The sequence below is a fragment of the Leopardus geoffroyi genome, chromosome A1 (genome assembly GCF_018350155.1).
Source record: "Leopardus geoffroyi isolate Oge1 chromosome A1, O.geoffroyi_Oge1_pat1.0, whole genome shotgun sequence".
Lineage (NCBI taxonomy): Eukaryota > Metazoa > Chordata > Mammalia > Carnivora > Felidae > Leopardus > Leopardus geoffroyi.
In genome coordinates, this window is record NC_059326.1 from 217,975,061 (window position 1) to 217,999,056 (window position 23,996).

The following is a 23,996-nucleotide window of genomic DNA, read 5'->3' on the forward strand; positions in this document are numbered from 1 at the left end:
TTTGTGGGAATACACCTCAAAAAAGTTTTATGATGTGATGATTTTCTTGGCGCTTGCTTGTGTAACATAACTTTCAGTTTTAGGCAAGATCACTTTCCAGATACAAATCCCTAAAGGGAAAGAGATAGGACAGAGGAGGATTATTTTACCTATTATTGCAGCCTGTCCCTGAGGCCTGCATATTGCATATTTACAGTGTGTAATTTATTATAGCTTGCTAGTCTCTAGAGATATTGTCTACATGTTACTTGAGTCTAAATCTGCAGTCTGAATCTACTCAGTCTAACTCTAAATCTCTTTTCTCCTTTGCCACTTGGCAGCCATCTTAGCTTTCTTGGCACCACTCGCTTCAATTGGGGGAGGGGGACAAAAGCAGAGCTATGAGGAACTTCAATAAATAAGCACCTTCATGGAAACTATACCCTTTGTCTTCTCATAATATATGACTATTCTCCAGGATGAGAAAGATTAAGGATCAGAGTATTGGACAGAGGAGCCTCAGATTAGAACCAGTATCATTGCTTGCTGGAGTTCAAACCATAAGTTTCTCCTGAGACCACACAAAAGACCTAAATGGCAGGTGATGTCAGTAGTACTGAGTGTTAAGAGGGAAGAATGTTGCCTCATAGGTTTTGCCTATGTAAAGTACTCTGTAAAAATAAAAACATTGCCATCTATTTATAATGCATTGTAGTCAAGCAGAAACCCCATCTGACTTTCTCACATATGCTGAGAAAAAGGGACTAATTAATAGTGCATAAATTCTCAGTGGGAATTGAAAAATCCTTACGTTATGCATTTTTTCCCTAAATAGAAAAATAGAATATAATCAAAGAGCATAAACACTATCACAATAATAACAGAAAAATCCAAATTGTGGATGGATAAGTCTAGAATTAGGAATGTATACTAGTACAATTAATGAATACTGGCTGGACAAGTTGTAATTATCAAAGCAATAAAAATCACAATGAATGTTCTTGTTCAGTTCACCATATGCATTGGTTTTATTTAGAGTTTTATAGTTTCATTTAGAGTTTTATATTTATCACAAAAATTTTTTGACATTTTTATATGGAATCTTTATGCACTAGAATGTCAAACATACTTTTCAATTTTATCTAACCTAAATGCGAAATTCAAGAATGGAAAAAAAATCCCTTATCATTTCTTAAAGGTGTGTTGTAATTTGTTTCCTGTGCCTTCTAGGAAATAGACTGAATTCCTACTTCACCTTTTTAAAAATAATTGATAACTTATAAATAGATCCTTACAACTTTATTTTTTTTAAGTTTTCTTATTTTTAAGAGAGAGTGCACACATGTGAGCAGGAGGAGGGGAGAGAGTCCCAAGCAGGCTCTGTGCTGTCAATGAGGAGCCCCAGGCAGGGTTCCATCTCAGGACCTCTGAGATCATGACCTGAGCTGAAGTCAAGGCTCAGAGGCTTAATTGACTAAGCCACCCAGGTGCCCCAGATCCTTGGAACTTTAGAATTAGTATGATTCTGATGTTTGAATAAATTTAAAAGTACAAAAATGCTATGTTTTAATTTTCTCATTACAAAGAAGAATCATGAAAAGAAATTTTTAAAGTTTTGCTTTTCTCTTTAACTAACTTCAGCACTTCATGACAGACTCAGGAGAAATTGTGAAAAAAAAAAAACAAAAAACAACTATGTAACTTTGTCCTGGGCCAGAGGTTTCATGTATTGGGGAAAAAAATGTTTTTAAAGCAATACCTGAGTTATTCCACTAGAAAAGTTTTATTTGGCTGGCATTAGACCAATACAAGACTTGAATTTTATGCCAAAGTTTGCTTCTAACTCTGTATCTTTGGAAACAAACAAAATATTTCCCCAAAGATCTTACATTTCTCTACAAAAGCTATGGATTTAATTAGATCATCTGTAAAATGTATGTCAATACTAAAAATGTACTGTTATATTTGACTATAACTTAGTTTTCCAGAGCTCTAATTTTGACATTTAAATAGCCATTGCCCAAATCTTTGTGTACTTATGTGCTTATCATGACAAATAGCTTTCTTATAAGGGTCATAATTTACAATATTTATAATTTTTTAAATCATTCTATGTATTTAACCACTTATTTGATGGCACTATACAGAGAGAATGCAATTCAAGTAGAACATGGAAACACTGACTGCATTGAATAACTAATTGTTAAACTTGCTGGAAGCGACACTATGCACTTTTTAACCACGGACCAAATTAATTCTATTTTGGATGGTATACTCTGTGCTCCTTGGACATCGTATGACAGTTTATCACTTTAAATTCCATTATTTGAAGAGATCTATTTGCTACTAGTCTCTTTTAAAAGATGATGAAATGCTAGAAGGAGAAATAAAAATTGTTGATTAATGCAAAAATGCCAGGAAAGATGGATTAAATGAACAAATTACAGATTCAACAAAGAGAAAGCCAATACCACATTGTTGGATGTAAACCTAATTATGATAATAACTGCATCAAAATAAATTTAGTCTGGTTAAAAGACAAAGATTAAAAGACTGGTGAAAATAAAACACTCAATTCAGTGCTGCTTTCAGGAAACACGCTAAAAGTTAAAGAAATAATCACTCAGTCACAGATAAAGTGAAAAGAGAGTATGGAAAATATAGATGTACCATCTAAAAACTAACCAAAGGATGGCTTAGCTATATTTATACCAAGAAAACATATTTAAAAGCAAGTAGTATTACAAAAAATCAAGACTTAAGTTGCTTAAAGAAAATATATAATGTCCCCTACCCTGCACTAATAACATATTTTCAAAATATAGAAACAATGACATAAGTGAAGGGCACTAGAGTAGATCACAAAATGTCTAGGGAATTTAATAGTAAAGATAAAAGCAAGAATAAGTAAACTAGGAACCATACAAATAAACAAAGCTAAGACTGTATCTCCAAAAAAATTAATAAATTATATAAACTTTTTAAAATTATTTTTTTAATGTTTATTTTTGAGAGACGGAGATAGCATGAGCGGGGGAGGGGCAGAGAGGGAGGGAGACACAGATTCTGAAGCAAGCTCTAGGCTCTGAGCTGTCAGCACAGAGCCTGATGCGGGGCTCGAACTCACGAACTGCGAGATCATGCCCTGATCCGAAGTTGGTCGCTTAACCAACTGAGCCACCCAGGTGCCCCTAGATAAACTCTTAAAAGATGTAGAAATGCAAAATCACTAAAATGCTACAGATATCCGAAAGATAATTATAGGATATTCTGAAAAAGTTTACTAACCCAATTAAAATTTAAAAATTAAATAAAATCATAATTTCCCTGATAAAATTTACAAGCACTATCACAAACAGAAATAAAATGTTGGCATAGAATTATGAGTATTAAAAACCTTAAATCCATAATTTAAAATACGTATACACAAAGAAATCCCCAGCCACAGATGGTTTCATTTAAATAAGAATGCAAACCAACAATTCATTAAAAAAACTTTCAAGTAATATAAAATATGAGAATATTTCCAAATTCCTTTTATTAATCAAGAATATACTCGATACCCAAATTTTAAGAGTGCTACAAGAGAGGATAATTACAAAGTGATATTTCTCACACACCAATTAATTTTAAGTAACATTAAAAAAATAAAACCCAGCAATATATAGAAAGGATACTACATCATAACTAAAGTTTATTCATGAACTGCAAGGTTGATTTGACTTTTAGAAATCACTGAATATAATTTACCACACTAATAGTACAAAGAAAAAGTAATCATTTATTCTAAAGCAGAAAATAATTTGATAAAATCAACATTTATTCTGGGTTTAAAAATGACTTAAGAAGCTCAGAATTAAGGATCCTTTTTTCTGATTAAGAACATGGACATAAATAATCTACATTAAATATAATATTCAATAGTGAAATATTAATTGATTTCTTACTGAAGTTAAGAACACACCAAGGATGGCCAATCCTTATTTAAGATAGTACTAGAGATCCTAGGTGCAACAGCACACATTCAGTGGTTAATATTGTAAACAGGCTACCATAAGTTAAAGATACATATGGTAAACCCTGAAATAGCCATCAAAAATTAAAATAAAGAAAACCATCAAAAATTAAAATAAAGAAGTGTAGTTAATGAGCCAGTAAGGGGTTAAAAAGGAATTCCAAAAACGCTCTAGATCAAAAGTATGTAGGAAAACAGGACAAATACGGAATAAAGAACAAATCAGACAAATAACCAAGTGGTAGACTTACACCCAATCAAAATGATAAGTTCCTTTTATGTAATTGGTCTACACACGAATAAAAGGTAAACAGTGCCAGGGCAGATTAAAAAAAGAAAGAAAGAAACACACATCACATTTAAAGAGAAAAACTCAAAAAATAGGAAAGACTTGCCTAGTGATTTTATGAAGCTAGGATTCTTCTGTGCTTTTGTGAGGACAAAATTAGATGGCTCCATACTTTTAAGAGGTAAATTTCTCCAAATCAATCTATAGATTGAATAGAATTTAAGCATATGAATAATAATTCAACAACTCTTTTGAAATGACAAGAACTTGCAAGTGATATGCATTAGATGACACTACCTTGAATGAAAATTAGCAGAAATGGGCAACTTAACAATACTGTACTTGAAGAAATACTATACAGCTATTATAATTAAGATACTGTGATAATGACATGAGAATGAACAAATATAACAATGGAATAGAAAAAAAATGTTCAAATAGATCCACACATACATATCACTGGTTTTGTGACAAAAATGAGATTATAGGTGGAAAATGATCTTATCAATAAACATTTAGATGTCACAACAAAAAAGAAACCCCTTGCCTGGGGCGTCTGGGTGTCTCAGTTGGTTAAGCATCCAACTTTGGCTCAGGTCATGATCTCACAGTCTGTGAGTTGGAGCCCTCCATCCGGCTCTTTGCGGTCAGCACAGAGCCCACTTCAGATCCACTGTCTCCCTCTCTTTCTGCTCCTACCCCAGTCATGTTCTTTCTCTCTCTCAAAAATAAGTAAACATAAAGAAAATATTATATCACATATTATCACTCACTCTCCATTCTCCACTACCTGTAGCCACTGGTAACCGTTGATCTACACCTGTGTCAATGGATTTGCCTCTTCAGGACATTTCATGTAAATGAAAGCCTACAATATGTGGACTTTTGTGATTGGTTTCTTTCACATAGCATAATGTTTTCGAAGTTTACCTATGTAGTAGTATGTATCAGTACTTTGTTTTTTTAAGTTGATGAATAATATTCAAGTGTATGCATATACCACATTTTGTTTATCCATTCAATAGGTGAACATTTAAATCATTTCCTTTTTTGGCTGTTAAAAATTAATGCTATGTTGGGGTGCCTGGGTGGCTCAGTTGGTTAAGCATCCAGCTTCAGCTCAGGTCATGATCTTGCGGTCCGTGAGTTCAAGCCCCGCGTCAGGCTCTGTGCTGACAGCTTAGAGCCTGGAGCCTGTTTTAGATTCTGTGTCTCCGTCTTTCTCTCTCCTCCCCCACTCATGCTCTGTCTCTCTCTTCTCAAAAATAAATAAACGTTAAAAAAAATAATGTTATGTATACAAGTTTTGTGCAGATATATTTCATTTCTCTGAGTATATGCCAAGGAGAGGAATAGTTAGGTGATAGAATTACTCAATTTTTAATATTTTAAAGAATTACAAAAATTTTCCAAAGTAAATGTACCATTTTGCTATCCAACTAGGAATCTGCGACTGTTCTTAATTCTCCACTTCCTTAATAAGACTTGTTATCTGTCTTTTTAGCCATTATAGTGGATGGGAAGTTTACTTAATTGTAGTTTTGACATGCATTTCCCTAAAGATAAATGTTGTGAATCATCTTTTCATGTACTGTGGCCATTTGTAAATCTTCTTTAGAAAAATGTTTATTTAAATCTCTTGCTCATTATTTTTTACTGAGCTGTCTTTTTAATATTGACTTGTAAGACTGCTTTATATATTGCACCTATTAATATATTTTCAGATAAATACTTTGCCATATTTTATTCCATGGAATGTCTTTTGACTTTCTTAATGGTGTCCTTTGAAGCACAAGGATTTAATTTTGATGAAGTCAATTTATGTCTCTTATTCCTTTTTTTCTCTTGTGCTTTAAACATTTTGTCTAGTAAGCCATTACCTAACTGAAGATGAGAAATATTTGCTATCTTCTAAGAATTTTAAAGTTTTTGTTGTTATATTTAGATCCAAGTTCAGTTTAGTGTTAATTGCTGTATATGTTCCGAAGTAGGGGTCTGAATTCATTATTTCGCACATGTATATGCAGTGGTCCCAATACCACTTTCTGAAAGAATATTCTTTCTCCAGAATTGTTTCCGCACTATTGTAGAAAACCCAATTGACCATTTATGGAAGGTTTTAATTCTAGACTCTAAATTCAATTCCCTTGTTTCTCATACTTATGCTTACCTAGTATCATACTATCTTGATTACTATAAATGTGCATTATTTTGAAACAGGAAAATGTGAATTCTCCAAATTTGTTCTCTTTCAAGATTGTTTTGGCTGTTCTGATAACATGTTTTGTTTTGTTTTATTATCTTTTATTGTCCTTTTTTATTGTCACTTGCATTGTCATATACATTTTAGTCTTAGCTTATACATTTTTGCAAAAAGAGCCAGTCAGTCTTTTGTTAAGTATTCTGTTCAACCTACAGATAAATTTGGGAAGTATTGGATCTTAATAGTATTAAGTCATCAAATTCAAGAACAAAGGATAGCTTTCCATTTCATAAGCATACCTCAGAAACATTGCAGGTTCAGTTCCAGACCACCAGAATAAAGTAAATATCTCAGTAAAAAAATTCAAATGTATTTTTTGGTTTCCCATTGTATATAAAAGTTATGTATACACTATACTGTAGTCTATTAAATGTGTAAAAGCATTATGTCTAAAAGTATATGTACCTTAATCAAAAATGCGTTATTGCTAAAAAATGCTAACTACTCTGATGGGCTCTCAGTGAGCCATAATCTTTTTGTTAATGGAGGGTCTTGCCTCGATCTTGATGACTACTGATGACACTGGTGGTAGCTGAAGATTGGGGTGGCTGTGGCAATTTCTTCTTTTTTAAAAAAATCATTTTATTTTTTTTCATCGTGATAAGTATACTCTTTAAAACCCATCCCCTACATCCCCCATCTCCCCATCCACCTCCCCTCTGGTAACTATCAGTTTGTTCTCAATAGTTAAGAGTCTGTTTCTTGTTTTGTCTATCTCCTTTTGTCCCTTTGCTCGTTTTATTTCATAAATTCCACATATAAGTCAGATTATATGTATTTGTCTTTCTCTGACTATTTCACTTGGCATAATACTCTCTAGTTCAATCTATGTTGTTGCAAATGGCAAGATTTCATTCTTTTTTTGACTACTCATATTCCATTTGATATATTTATCTTCTTTATCTATTCATCTATTGATGGACATTTGGGCTGCTTACATAGTTTGGCTATTGTAAATGATGTTGCAATAATCATAGGGGTGCATGTATTCCTTTGTATTAGTGTTTTTGTATTTTTGAGTAAATACCCAGTAGTGTGACTCCCAGATTGTAGGGTAGTTCCATTTTTAATATTTTTAAGGAATCTCCATACTATTTTTCACAATGGCTGGACCGATTTGCATCCCTCATAACAGTGCAAGAGGGTTCTTTTTTCTCCACATCCTTACTAACATTCTTTTTTTTTCTTGTGTTTTTGATTTTAGCCATTCTCACAGGTAAGAGGTGATATTTCATAGTAGTTTTGATTTGCAATTCCCTGATGATGATGTTGAGCATATTTTCATGTCTCTGTTGGGCATCTGCATGTCTTCAGAGAAATGTCTGTTCATGTCTTCTGCCCAATTTTTAATTGGATTATTTGTTGTTGTTGTTTTTGAGTATTGAGTTGTATCAGTTCTTTATATATTTTGGATACTAACCCTTTATTGTATATGTCATTTGCAAATATCTTCTCCCATTCAGTAGACTTCCTCTAAGATTTTTTCCTTCACTGTGCAGAAAGCTTTTATTTTGATGTAGTCCCAACAGTTTATTTTTGCCGTTATTTCCCTTGCCTCAGGAGATGTACCTAGAAAAATATTGCTATGGCCGATGTCAGAAAGATTACTACCTGTGCTCTCTTCAAAGATTTTTATGGTTTCAGGTCTCACATTTAGATCTTTAATTCATTTTTAGTATATTTTGCATATGGTGAATGAAAGTGGTCCAGTTTCATTCTTTGGCTGTCCTGTTTGCCCAGCACCATGTGTTGAAGAGATTTTTTCCCATTGTATATTCATTACTTCATTGTCGAAGATGAAGTGGATCTGTTTCTGGGTTCCTGCTCTATTCTATTGATCTATGTGCCCATTTTTTGTGCCATTACTACACTGTTTTAATTACTACTGCTTTGTAATATAAATTGAAATCTGGAATTGTGATACCTCCCATTTTGTTTTTATTTTTCAAGATTTCTTTGACTATTTGAAGTCTTTCATGGTTCCCTACAAATTTTAGAATTGCTTGTTCTAGTTCTGTGGAAAATGCTGTTGGTATTTCATAGGGATTGCATTAAATTACAGTTTGCTTTGGGTACTGTAGACATTTTAACAATATTTGTTCTTCCCACCCATTAGCATGGAATTTCTTTGTGTCATCTCAAATTTTGTTTATCAGTGTTTTAAAGTTTTGAGAGTGCTAGTCTTTCACCTCTTTGGTTAAGTTCGTTCTTAGATATTTTATTGTTTTTGGTGCAATTGTAAATGGGAGGATTGTTTTCTTATTTCACTTTCTGCTGATTCATTATTACTGTATAGGAATGTTAACAGATTTCTGTACCTCAATTTTGTATCCTGAGACTTTACTGATTTCATTTATCTGTTCTCGTAGTTTTTGGTGGAGTCACTAGGATTTTTTATACATAGAACCATGTCACCTGTAAATAGTGAGACATCTACTTCTTCCTTATCAATTTGGATGCCTTTTATTTCTTTATGGTTTTCCAATCGCTGTGGCTAGGGCTTCCGGTACTATGTTGAATAAGAGCAGTGCCGAGTGAATATCCTTGTCTTGTTCCCTATCTTAGGAGAAAAGCTCTCAGTTTTTCACCATTGAGTATGATGTCCACTCTTGGGTTTTTCATAGAAGACTTTTATTATGCTGAAGTATGTTCTCTGTAGACCCACTTTACAGAGGGTTTTTATCATGAATGGATGTTGTATTTTGTCAAATGCTTTTTCTGCATCTCTTGAAATGACCATATGTTTTTATACTTTTCTTTATTGATGTGACATATCACATTGATTGTTTTGCAAATACTGAGTCACTCTTGCATCTCAAGAATAAATCGCACTTGATTGGGTATATGTTTTTAAAATATATTGTTGGATTTATTTTGCTAGTATTTTGTTTCACATCTATATTCGTGAAAGATATTAGCCTGTAGCACTCTCTCTCTCTCTCTCTCTCTCTCTCTCTCTCTCTTTTGTGGTGTCTTTATCTTGTTTTGGTATCAGGATAATACTGGCCTCATAGGATGAATTTGGAAGTATTCCTTCCCCTTGTATTTTTTGGAATAGTTTGAGAAGAATAATTATTAACTCCTCTTTAAATGTTAGCAGAATTCACCTGTGGAGCCATCTGGTCCTGGACTTTTGGTTTTGGAGTTTTTTAAATTACTGACTGGATTTCATTGTTGGTAATTGGTTTGTTCAAATTTTCTATTTATTCCTGCTTTAGTTTTCATAGGTTACATGTGTCTAGGAATTTACGTGGCAATTTCTTAAGACAATAAAGCTTGCTGAACAACTGACTCTTCCTTCTGCAAAAGATTTCTTTGTAGGATTTGATGCTCTTTGATAAATGTTGTTACCCATAGTAGAACTCTCAAAATCGGAGTGAATCCTTTCAAATACTGCCTTTGTTTTACCAAGTTAAGTTTATGTACTGTTCTAAATCCTTCATCATTTCAATAATCTTTATAACATATTCACCAGGGATAGATTCCATCTCAAGAAACCACTTTCTTTTCTCATCCATTAAAAACAACTCTTCACCCATTAGTTTTATCATTGGATTGTAGCAATTCATTCACATCTTCAGGCTCCACTACTAATTCTAGTTCTGCTATTTCTACCGCATTGCAGTTACTTCCTTTATAGAATTCTTGAAACTTCAACTGGTAAAAAATACAACAGCTGCAAAGTGCAATAAAGTGAAATGTAATAAAGACAGGGATGTTGTATTTAGAATTGCTTTCGTTTTTAAACAAGGTTTTGTAATTTTTGGTTTAAAATCTTGACTTTATTATTCTTATCTTACTCTTAAGTATTTTATTTTTTTGATTCTGCATATCTGATGCTAAATATTTTATTAATTTCATTTTCAAATTGTTTATTCCTTGCATACAAGACTATAATTGATTTTTGTACACTGATCTTATTTTTCTTTTATGTCCCTGAACTTGGATATTAATTCTGGTAGGGTTTTTGCTTTTAATATGGGGGGGGGGTTGTTTTGTTTTGATTTTAGTGAATTCATATAAATTTCTATACACTAGGTCATGGCATCTATGGAAATAGTTTTATTTTCTCATTTTAAATCAGTATACCTATTATCTCTCTCTCTCTCTTTTTTTTTTTTTTTTGATTGAATTGTCCAGAATAAAACCTTTTGCACAGTGTTAAGTATAAGTGGCAACAGTAGACATCTTGGTCTTGTTTCCCATCATAATAGGGAATCATTCAGTCTTCCACTATTATGTGTGATGTTGGTTGTGACTTATTCCAAGAAGATTTTTTGATGAGTAAATTGTGTTCTGTGCCCAATTTGGTTAGTGCTCACATCATGAAAACATGCTGGATTTTATCAAATGCTTTTCTGCATCTATTAAAATAATCATGATTTTTCCCCTTTATTCTATACAACCATGTATTACATCAAATGATTTCCATATGTTAGACCAACTTTGCAGTGCTGAGATAAAAATCACACTTGGTCATGTTGTATAATTCTTTTATACAGTGCTGCATATGGTTTGGTAGCATATTAATGTGTAGTTAGCTAATTATTCTGCATGCAGTTTTTGCAGTATTTTTCTACAATCCTCTCTATTACTAGGAATTCAGTAATGATGATCTCTTTCATTTTAAATATTATTCACTTCAGTCTTTTTCTTTGACATTTTTGCTGAAGGTTTGTGATATTTGTTGGTATTTTCAAATAGGAAACTTTTTTGTGGTTTCATTGATATTCTGTAATAAGAGCTATTTCATCTATTTGTGATCTAATAACATTAATTATTTTCTTCCTTTTGGTTTAATTTGGTCATCTTAGTCTTAAGGTTTCTTAAGGTTTTGGGTTACATTGTGGAATTTATATCTTTTTTTTTTTTAATTTAGGTTTTTATCTCTGCAAATTTCTCTTTATAACTCTGCTTAGGTTGTATCACAGAAGTATTGCTGTGTTACATTTTTGTTCTTATTTATCTAAGCAAAGTACTATTTTTCTGAATACCTTGTGATTTCTTTCCGGAATCATTCTTTATTTAAGAACTTACTCTTGGGGCGCCTGGGTGGCGCAGCCGGTTAAGTGTCCGACTTCAGCCAGGTCACGATCTCGCGGTCCGTGAGTTCGAGCCCCGCGTCAGGCTCTGGGCTGATGGCTCGGAGCCTGGAGCCTGTTTCCGATTCTGTGACTCCCTCTCTCTCTGCCCCTCCCCCCATTCTTGCTCTGTTTCTCTCTGTCCCAAAAAAATAAATAAACATTGAAAAAAAAAAAAAAAAAGAACTTACTCTTTAATTTCCATGAATCATTCTTTACTTAAGAACTTGTTCTTTAATTTCCATATATTCATGAATTTCCCAATTTTCCTTCTGGTATTTATTTCTAATTTAATTATGCTATGTTTGGATAATACATTTTGTATGTTTACACTTCTTTTTAATTTACCAAAGCTTCTCTCATGGCCTAACCTATGGCCTAAAGGTGTTTTGCATGCACCTACAAAAAATGTGTATTCTTCCATCATTGGGAAGAGTGTTCTATAGGCATCTATTAGGTCTAACAGTTTCACTGTATTGTTCAATAGTGTATCTAGAAATCACTTAATGTCTCCTTCATCTTAGACATATAATTTTTCTGGATATATAATTCTTGATTGGCAGTCTGTTTCCTTCAGTTATTTTAATATGTCATCTATCACTTTTCACCTTATTATTTTCGATAAGTCAGCTATTAATTTTATTAAGTATCTTCACTGAACATAAAGAGTCATCTCTTTTTGATGTTTTCAAAATGTCTCTTTATCTCTCAACAGTTTGAGTACGATGTGACGAGTTCAGCTTGTCTTTGAATTTATCCTACTTGGGGATGGTTGAGCCTCTTGCATTTGTAGTTTCACATTTTTCATTAAATACTAAGCTCCAGCAAAAGGAGCATATTCCCTCTTCCTCTACCTTTGCATTCTATTCAGGCTCCAAATGAATTGGATGATGCCCAATGGCACTGGTGAAGGAAATCTTTACTCAGTCTACTGAGTATGCTAATCTCTTCTAGAGACACTTTCACAAATATGCCCAGAAATAATTTGTTTACCAGCTATCTGGGCATCCTTTAGCCCAGTCATGTTAACACACACAGTAATAACCATCACAATAGAGATCTGCTCAAGTAAACTGTAAGCTCCGTTTGACAGTGGCTTATTTCGTCACACATATAGCATGTACTTAAACATATGTTGCATAAGTACATGAGTAGATTGAATTAAGCTTTACCAATTAATAATATATATGAATCCTGGAAAATATTGAAAATAAGCTCATTTTTACTGAATAAATTTTCAGTGGGCAACAAATAGTCTTCAGAAAAATGCCTTTCAAATTAATAGATTCAAATAAATTTTCTATTGATAACATGTTTGCTTCTTCAGGAGGTTCATTAACTTGCTTCTTATGATAAAAAGTAATAAATATGTTTGGTAAAAAAAAGCCAATTTTATAATCATTGCCATTATTTATCTTTTACTGTATGAAAGCCTCCCTTCTTTTCAGTATCGTATACTATCAATGTCTCAGTAAGTTAAATTTGCCCAGTATTTCTCACCTTTATCTATTACTTGAACAAGTTCAAATGGCCACAATTAATTTGTTGGTTATTAAAATAAATTTTCCAGGCTAACTCCACGAAAAGATGCAATTAAATAACATCACATTTAAGATTAAGCATATTATATTGGGGCGCCTGAGTGGCTCAGTTGGTTAAGTATCTGACTTTGACTCAGGTCATAATCTCACAGATTGTGGGTCTGAGCCCCGCATCAGGCTCTGTGCTGACAGCATGGGTGCCTGGAGCCTGTTTCAGATTCTGTGTCTCCCTCTCTCTCTGCCCCTCCCCCTGTTCACGCGTGGTCTCTCTCTGTCTCTCAAAAATGAAGACATGTTAAAAAAATTAAGATTAAGCATATTAGAATATATGATATGAAACCTGTACAACATATAATGTATATGTTGTACAAACAATATATAGGACACATAAGAAAAAGTTCATTCCTACTGTAAGACTAAAGAATGTTAACTGATACTCACAGTGATAAACTTATGTATGGCAACATCCTAAAAGAATGTGTTTTTGTTGCTGATGTTGTTTTATTTATTTTATTTATTTTGGTTTTTTTTGGAAAAATTAAGCAAGGACTGAAATGTTAAATGTTTATCTTTATGTGGAATCATATGAGAGAAAAAGGGACTTGGAGTTTTCAGTCTGCTTCTTCTACTTGACAAGTAAGGGGTCATTAAATGTTCCTGAATTGTAGTTTCCTTATCTATACAATAAAATAAAACCTATAGAATGATTATAAAAGCAAACTCAAAAGATCAATGTGAATATAAAAATATTTTAAAATATTAATTAACCTTTTAAAAGTTTTTTTTTTTTTTTTTTATGTTTGAGAGAGAGAAAGTCAGAGTATGAGTGGAGAAGGGGCAGAGAGAGAAAGAGGGAGACACAGAATTTGAAGCGGCTCCAGACTGAGTTGTCAGCACAAAGCCCTATGCAGGGTTCCAATTCATGGACCTTGAGATCATGACCTGAGCCGAAGTCGGACACTTAATTGACCAAGCTACCCAGGCATCCCTAAAATATTAATTTAACATGCAGCTACTAGGACAATCACCAACAGACACTGTTGATAACTTACTCTTTTCATTTATTGGCTCATTTTCCCCTCATACATACTCTATCAGGCATGTCCTGTAGTTTTGCTTGTTATAAAGGATGCAAAACTTGAATTCTATTGAGATCAAATACACTGCTCTTGAACACACAACTCTACCTTTCGAGTAAGGATTTAAATGCATTAAGTTTGAAGTCTTTACTAACTATAGTATGTAACATATTTGAATAAACTCTTTATTAGTAGTTTAATCATTTGTACAATTTTTCTCACTTATCCTGAATAAACAGAAACTTCAGCATATTCATAAACATATAAATACAAAGCAGAGTCAGTAAGCACCTTCCCCCCGCTCCAAAGCTTGGTAAGGTTCAGCTGCAGTAATACAAATCAATTTGGAGTATCACTCTAATGGCACTCTAGCAGTAAGAATCTCCAAGTGAATGGAAAATTACAAGTGCTGGATTTATTCCATTTACCAAATGAAAAGTACAGTGTTGTCTTCTTCTTCGGATAGAGAGATCCAATGAAAATACTTCATTCTGCAAATGCCAAGCACTGCTTTTTGGACAATTACAGTACCAACTCTTCCCTTCTAACTGTACATTTGCGGATTTTATACACCGACCAATCAAGACTGTTTACTTCACTTAGAACTTCTCCTGCCAAGAAAGCATTTTGTGTATAAATGGCTCCAATCTGGGAAGGCATCCAAAAGAAGCTGTTCAGGTGAATAACAGTGTGATTTACATGCAGGTGCAAAGCATAAGCCTAGAAATAGTTTGAAAATACTAACTAAAGATATGGAGTAGAATTAAGTTAACTAGACAGGTATATCACTTTTCTCCTGATATTTTAAATACTCTAGAAATTTTCTATTTTTTATGTATTATTTTTTTCTTAGATTTACAATAATACACCTTACTTTAAAGTTTACTTATGCATTTGATTTTTAGTAAAATAGATATTAGGGAAATGTCTCATGGTCACACAGAATCCTAGGGTAAAAAATACTGTGGAATAAAAAAGATCTTTCCTGCCTCACTAAAAACAGAATCACTCCCAGGGGATGCATTCAAATACCGAAAATATAATGCAATTTTTCTCTACTTTCATCTTCTCAGCCTTTCACACAACTATGATTTTATTTATTTGTTTGTTTGTTTATAAATCACATGCTGCACAAAACAACCATATAAATCATCAACAAACCAAAATTAGGAAAAAAAAGGATCCAGGTTGTGCAATTAGTTCAAAATACACCTATCTACACTATTGCTCCTAGATCATTTCAGAAATTAAAAAGAAATTATGAACCACTGAAACTATGAAATAAAGACCTTAGTTTATGAGAGGTAGAGGTTTTAAGTGTTTCTTTCCTTTGTTTTGAGTGGTGTTTTAAGTTCTGATTAGCTAATAGCTGTAACAGGGATATACAAAAGCTGATGGGGAAACCAATGCCTGGTATTTTAGTGCAAGCACAAACAGGTACTAAAAATGGTAACTTAAGAGCATTAAATCTTAATTTTCTTACTAGAAAATAATGCTTCCACTGACTATCTTTTATATTTATTTTCCCTTTGAGAAAGAGAGAGCACGAGTTGGGAAGGGGTGAAGGGAGAGGGAGACGGTAAGAGAGTGAGGGAAAGGGAGAGGGAGAGGGAGAGACTCTTAAGCAGGCTCCGTGCCTAGCATATAGCCCGATGCGGGGTTTGGACTTGGGACTGACATTTCAGGACCTTGAAATCATGATCTAGGCTTAAATCAAGAGTCAGAGGCACCAACTAGCCACCCAGGGGCTCTTCCACTGACTACCCTTTAAATTTATTATAATAGTAATTTAATAATTAAAAAATATAAGGAAACACACTTTAGTATTACCTAATAAATAAATGTAATAATTAACAAAGTGTTACTAGCAAGTGTCTTAGATACTCCAAGTACTATAAGAAATTGATTAATTCATTCATTCATTCACTTGTTGACAGAGATTGAACACATGAGCACAAGGCGAGGAGAAGTGGAGAAAGACAGAGAGAGACAACATCAAGCAGACTCCATACCCAGCAGGAAACCTGACGCGGGGCTAGATCTCACGATGGTGAGATCATGACCTGAGCCAAAATCAAGAGCCAGATGCTTAACTGAATTAGCCATCAGGCGCCCCACTACTCCGTGCACTATAACATTTTTTTTTAGATTCCTATTTGAGACATTTAACAACAGTGGTTCTAATACGTTAAAGAAAACATGACATAATCTTTCCTAAATAAGAGAACTAAAACTACATTAAATATACGTATTTTGGCTCTGTGCAGCCACTGCTATGTTCCAAGTATTTCAAACAAACAGTAAATATAAAAAATTTGTATGAAAAAATAGCCTTACTATTTCACTAATAGCCTAATTATTCCTCTAATAGGTAGATGAATATTGTTCATAATCAGCTCTTCCTGAATGTCCAATACATTGCTAATTTTGCAGTTAGTCATGCTTGAATTTATATTTTATTTCTGGCACATATTAAAGTATATGCCCTTGGATAAGGTACATAACTGTTTGAGTCACCTTTTCTTCACTTATAATAGTTACGTAAAGAGGACATAGAAAATAGATGTAAGAGAGAAGAAAATTAGGAGAGGAAAATGGAAGGTATTTCAGATATAAATGAAATAGCTGGAAATTAAACCTTTGTAAACCCTAAGCCATTGGTTTATAAAACTTGTTTAACAATATGTTTTTGTCCTGGTTGATGAAAGGACTCAAGGGAAAAGTTCTGTGATGAAATTCACTATGTAAATTTAGTTTTGTCCTTTTCTGCCAGGAATTTTTAATCTAATAGTATTGTATATGTATTCACATTCCTATGAATTGTTCTGATAGAATGTAATTTTATTTTCATGGCTTACTTATTATTGGTAACTGATAAAGTACAGATATGATTTTAATACTTTATCTAAATTTCTAACCCTGAAATTTGATCATGTTTCTCCAATAATTCGTGTGCATTGACCAAATATATCATATTTTCAATGCTTAGTTGGATAATCATCAGTAGGGCTTATAAGAAACCACTGATTAAGCCCCTAGAAAATAAAAATTGTTGTAAGCAAATATTAGACAAATATTCATTACATAATAGTGGCCCTGCCACTATGGGTAATTGAGCAAATGTGTACATGATGGCTTCCAAAGGAACATCCAATAATTTTAGATACAAGATGTGGTGATAAATAGAGTAAGCATTTGCATAGAGATTCTAAGAATTCAACCGGGCCCAGAAAGAATTGAGTAAAAAGAGGGAAGAAGGGGATACTTTATATATGAATGGAATCCAGTTAAATTCCTATTTTCAGAAGTAGACACTTCAGTGTATTAGAAGTATCTGCTTTAGTGATCTATTGACTTAGGGAAATGTGTATAGTCAAAGTAACCACTTTTAAACATATACACTATATATATATTTTATTAACCTCTGGTGGAAATACAATGGCCATCTCGCTATAGTCAGTAAATATTGCATCAAAAATGCTTTCCACAGTATCATTAATATGAAGTATAATACACAATTACCACAATAAAATTTTTAAAATTACAAAAATTAAAATTAAAAAGCACAATATAAAGTGAAATCCCCCAACAAAAGCACTGCTCTCAAAATAAGCACTCAATCATGCTCATTGTATGCTTCTACGATATTTCCTATTATGTACACATACACTCAAGGGCCAGTGATTTTTCAACCAGTGCTCTTACTACATAGTATTCCAATATGTGAAGATCCCAATTTCAATGATTTAAATCAGTTAGACTATTATAGTTTATTATTATTGTAAATTATGACTTTATTCAGTCAACGTATGATCTATATAAATCTGTGTGAATCTAGAGAGATAGTTATAGATGTACTTACATAGGATACATTTTAAACATGAAATTGCTTTGTTAAAGTTTATGTGCATTCCATAAATAAATAGATATTGCCAAATTCCCCTGAAGGGATTGTTAGAAATTTTAAGTCTCATCAAGTCTGTTGCAGTGTGTTTTCCCCACATTATTGATATTTAACAATATATTTTTAAACATTTTCTAAAATGATAGTCAAACACTAATATAAAATTAATGCTATCATTTTAACATCTCTATCTTTCATCACATTTCACTACTTTACCCATGTTTATTAGCCAATTTTATTTCTGCTGTAAACTGCCTTTTTATATTCTTTGCACATATACTATTCTCTTTTTATTGTTGATTTTGTTGACCATGAGTATTACTTTCTTTTTAATATGTATTAAAAATAATCATGTAAATTTGACATGCAGTTTTTTTAATAGAAACTATTCTCTAGTGAGAGATTGTTATCTGACAATTATTACTTGGGTCACACCAAGAAAACTTCACCAAGACACTATTCTTTTAATACTAAGATTTTTTTAGGTTTTGATCTATAAATAAGTTACTATTATATGAAGTTTGTTGAAATTGTTTAAATTGTGTAGGCAGTGGATTAAATACAAAGCAGTGTATATTACTACTGTCCAATCAGTGATTCAAAATGCTAAATTTATTATATATTAAATTTATATATTCATCACATTTGTATCTTTTTAATACTTTTTGAAATGTGATTGTCATGATTCTTATTTTAAAGGATTTTATTAACTGTTCTTCCTTATTTGTTTTCCAATTATTGTCAACTTATTAAAATTACAGTGAAATTTTCATTCGAATTATTAGAGGCCACCCTCACTCCTCACCAAATGGGACTCTGTGACATGACAGTTTGCTTCACCAGAACCAGGAATAAGAGAGTCTGTTACCATCTTGGATGTTGTAATCTTCTGTAACCTAATCACAGATGGCATCCTTCAGTGCTGATCTATTCTCACTATTCAGTGGCTAGTTACTCAAAGGGAGAGGTCTGCAGTAGACAATGGATACTATCAGGTGGAAATTCATAGGGACTGCTTTACATGGGTAGTACAACACATCAAAACCAGGTAAAAACATTGGAAAAAGAGAATCTATAGACCAGTAACCCTCATGAACATAGCTGTAAATATCTTCAAGATTACATTATGTAACTGAATCCAGCAATATATTAAATGATAATACATTCTGACCAAATGGAGTTCATCTTAGAAATACAGAAGTTGTTCAGCATGCAAAACTCAACCTGTATAATTCACCACAAAAAAGATAAATAGGAAAAATTGTATAATCATTCCAATAGATGCAGAAAGACATTCAACTATATTTGGCACCCATCCCTGATAAAAATCTCTTACCAAAATAGAAATGTGTTTTCCTTGTCCCACCTAATGAAGAGCAATTTCCAAAAATTTATACCCAACATCTTACTTAATGGTGGGAAGCTGAATGCTCCCCACTATTATGGAATGAACTATCCCCCAAAATTCATATGTTGAAACACTAATCTAATGTGATTACATTTGGAGTCTTTATGTAGGTAATTTGTTTAAATGAGGTAATGAAAGTGGGGCCCTAATGCAATATGACTTGTATCTTTAAAAGAAGAAGAAGACCTGGATAGGAAGAACAAATATTATTAAAATGTCGATACTACCCAAAGCAATCTACATATTCAATTGAATCCCTAACAAAATAACACCAGCATTCTTCACAGAGCCAGAACAAATAATCCTAAAATTTGTATGGAATAAGAAAATACCCAGAATAGCCAAAGCAATCTTGAAAAAGAAAAACAAAGCAGGAGGCACCAAAATCCCAGACTTGAAGCTATAGTACAAAGCTGTAATCATCAAGACGGTATGGTACTGGCACAAGAACAGACAGTCAGATCAAAGGAATAGAATAGAGAACCTGGAAATGGACCCACAAACATATGGCCAACTAATCTTTGACAAAGCAGGAAAGAATATCCAATGGAACAAAGACAGTCTCTTCAGCAAGTGGTGCTGGGAAAACTGGACAGCGACATGCAGAAGAATGAACCTGGACCACTTTGTTACACCACACACAAAAATAAACTCAAAATGGATGAAAGACCTCAATGTAAGACAGGAAGCCATCAAAATCCTCAAGGAGAAAGCAGGAACAACCTCTTTGATCTTGCCTGCAGCAACTTCTTACTCAACACGTCTCCGGAGGCAAGGGATACAAAAGCAAAAATGAACTACTGGGACCTCATCAAAATAAAAAGCTTCTGTACAGCGAAGGAAACAATCAGCGAAACTAAAAGGCAGCCTACAGAATGGGAGAAGATATTTGCAAATGACACATCAGATAAAGGGTTAGTATCCAAAATCTATAAGGAACTTATCAAACTCAGCACTCAAAAAAAAAAAAAAAAAAATCCAGTGAAAAAATGGGCAAAAGACATGAATAGACACTTCTCCAAAGAAGACATCCAGATGGCCAACCGACACATGAAAAAATGCTCAACTTCACTCATCATCAGGGAAATACAAATCAAAACCACAATGAAATACCACCTTACACCTGTCAGAATGGCTAACATTAACAACTCAGACAACCACAGATGTTGGCGAGGATGCAGAGGAAGAGGATCTCTCTTGCATTGTTGGTAGGAATGCAAGCTGGTGCAGCCACTCTGGAAAACAGTATAGAGGATCCTCAAAAAACTAAAAATAGAACTACCCTATGACACAGAAATTGCACTACTACGTATTTATCCAAGGGATACAGGTGTTTCAAAGGGGCACATGCACCCCCATGTTTATAGCAGCACTATCAACAATAGCCAAAGTATGGAAAGAGCCCAAATGTCCATTGATGGATGAATGGATAAAGAAGATGTGGTATATATATATATATATATATATATATATATATATATTTTACTTGGAGTATTACTTGACAATCAAAAAGAATGAAATCTTGCCATCTGCAACTACGTGGATGGAACTGGAGGGTATTATGGTAAGTGAAATTAGTCAGTCAGAGAAAAACAAATATATGAGTTCACTCATATGAGGACTTTAAGAAACAAAACAGATGAACATAAGGGAAGGGAAACAAAAATAATATAAAAACAGGGAGGGGACAAAACATAAGAGACTTATAAATATGGAGAACAAACTAAGGGTTACTGGAAGGGTTGTGGGAGGAGGGATGGGCTAAATGGGTAAGGGGCATGAAAGAATCTACTCCTGAAACCACTGTTGCACCATATGCTAACTAATTTGGATGTAAATTTAAAAAAATGAAAATAAATCTGAGATTATATTAAAAAAAAAGATACACAAGGATATGCACTCAGACTAATGACTATGTAAGGCCACTATGAGAAGGCAACTGTCTGTGCACCAAGGAGAGATACCTCAGGAAAAATCAAAGATATTGACAAGCAGAGTTCAAATTTTATTAATAAAAAGGGAACTATAATACCTCCCAACTATTCTGAAAATGAATACAGTTGAAGAGCCATAATACTAGATTTTAGCATTTACTATAAAACTATTATAATGAAGACAGTGCTGTATTGGTGAAAGAATAAATACATAGGTCAATGGAACAGAATAAAGACACAAAATAATCCACACCAATAGAGTGACTTGATGAATCATAAAAATGCAAAGGTAATTCAATGAAGACACTTAATCTCTTCAACTAATGGTAGTGGAACAATGGACTTTCCAAACGCAAAATGATTAATTTAGACCCTGTCTCATAACTTATACAAAATTTAATTCAAGGTAGATCATATACTTTAATACAAAATGTAAAACTATAAAATATCTAGAGAAAATCCGTGTCACCTTGGGTTTTACAATGAGTTTCTCGTTATCTACTTTATCATCATCTATATTTATATAGGAGATAGGTGTTATTTGAAAACATGATGGCTAACACACTAACAATAACAGATTATCTAGTTCTAACTAATTCAAGAAATATAAACTGTCCATTTGTTTTAAAATTACAGATACAGGGGCGCCTGGGTGGCGCAGTCGGTTAAGCGTCCGACTTCAGCCAGGTCACGATCTCGCGGTCCGTGAGTTCGAGCCCCGCGTCAGGCTCTGGGCTGATGGCTCAGAGCCTGGAGCCTGTTTCCGATTCTGTGTCTCCCTCTCTCTCTGACCCTCCCCCGTTCATGTTCTGTCTCTCTCTGTCCCAAAAATAAATAAACGTTGAAAAAAATAAAATAAAATAAAATAAAATTACAGATACATAAAATGTATAATCCCTCTGCACAACAATATTCATCTACAGGGCATTCCATGAAGCCCGGTATACTCATAAAATAAATAGTTACAACAGCAGTCATCTAGTGATCAATTTACCAGATCCATATTATCAACAATGGATTTACACAACAATAAGTGTAGAGAAAAAGAGATCTATACAAATATACACGGAGGATTTTGCAGTTAATTTATATATTGACACAACAATTTTGTGTAGGTAGAAATATAAAGATAAGATATATATCAGCTATATAAAGTTACGTATGGGAATGATAAATCCCCAAATTAGTATAGCGGTCATATATTTTCATAAGGAAGAAATGTGTCCATTATGACAGTGAGTTTTGATTTTATTCATAATATTTTATTCCTTAAGCTAGAAGAAAGACATATAGTGTTCCATTAAAATATTTCCATTAAAATATTTGATTTCCATTAAAATATTTTCTTACACTGATCGCCTAAGAATCAGGCTGTTAAGAAGCAACAGTATCTCCTTTACCTGGTTGCCATCTTCTTGACAGCCACAAAGCAGCAGCCACATGTGAGTGCATCTCTACCCATATTGGCCAGGCTGAGTCCAGACTGGCAATGCCTGCCAGGAGCTCTATTGCCTGGAACACGGCATCCAGTCCAGTGGTCAAATGCCAAGTGACAAGACCACTGGGGGAGGAGATGACTTCTTCAACACATTCTTCAGTGAGACAGGTGCAACATATGCTAACTTCAATAGGTTAATAGATTAAATTGTGTCCTCCATCACTGCTTCCTTCAGATTTCATGGAGCCCTAAATGTTGATATGACAGAATTCCAGACCAGCCTGAGGCCCTATCCTTGAATCCACTTCCCTCTAGCCTCATATGCTCCTGACGTCTCTGCTTACAAAGCCTACCATGAACAGCTTTCTGTAGCATAGATCACCTATGCATGCCTTGAGCCAGCCAACCAGATGGCGAAATGTGACTTTCGTCACAGTAAATACACGGCTTGCTATCTGTTGTATCATGGCAACATGGTGACCAAAGAATGACAGTGTTGCCATTGCCACCATTAAGACCAGGGATACCATCCAGTTTGTGGACTGGTGCTCCACAGACTTCAAAGTTGGCATTAATTACCAGCCTCCCACTGTGGTACCTGGTACCTGGTAGCTGGCAAGCTGTGTGTATGCTGAGCAACACCACAACCGTTGCTGAAGCCTGGGTTCGCCCAGACCACAAGTTTGACCTGATATATGCCAAGTGTGCCTGTTATGTGGTGAAGGCATGGACACAGGAAAGCATTCTGAGGCCCATGAGGACATGGCTGCTCTTAAGAAGGATTGAGGAGGTTGGTGTGGATTTTGTTGAAAGAGAAGGTGAAGGAGAGGGATATTAAAGTTAAAAATGTCACAAAAGTGTTGCTTTGTTTTTAGTTTATTTTTAACGTTTATTTATTATTGAGAGACAGAAAGAGACAAAGCATGAGCAGGGGAGGGGCAGAGAGAGGGGAGACACAGAATCCGAGGCAGGCTCCAGACTCCAAGCTGTCAGCACAGAGCCCAGAACGGGGCTCAAACCCACAAACCTCAAGATCATGACCTGAGCTGAAGTCAGACACTTAAC

At 33.9% G+C, this 23,996-nt stretch overlaps 1 pseudogene; it reads left to right on the plus strand.

The window, feature by feature from the left end:
- The window catches only part of LOC123583228, a 47,588-nt pseudogene extending 23,819 nt beyond the window's left edge, over window positions 1-23,769 (plus strand).
- The last annotated feature ends 227 nt before the right edge of the window (window positions 23,770-23,996 follow it).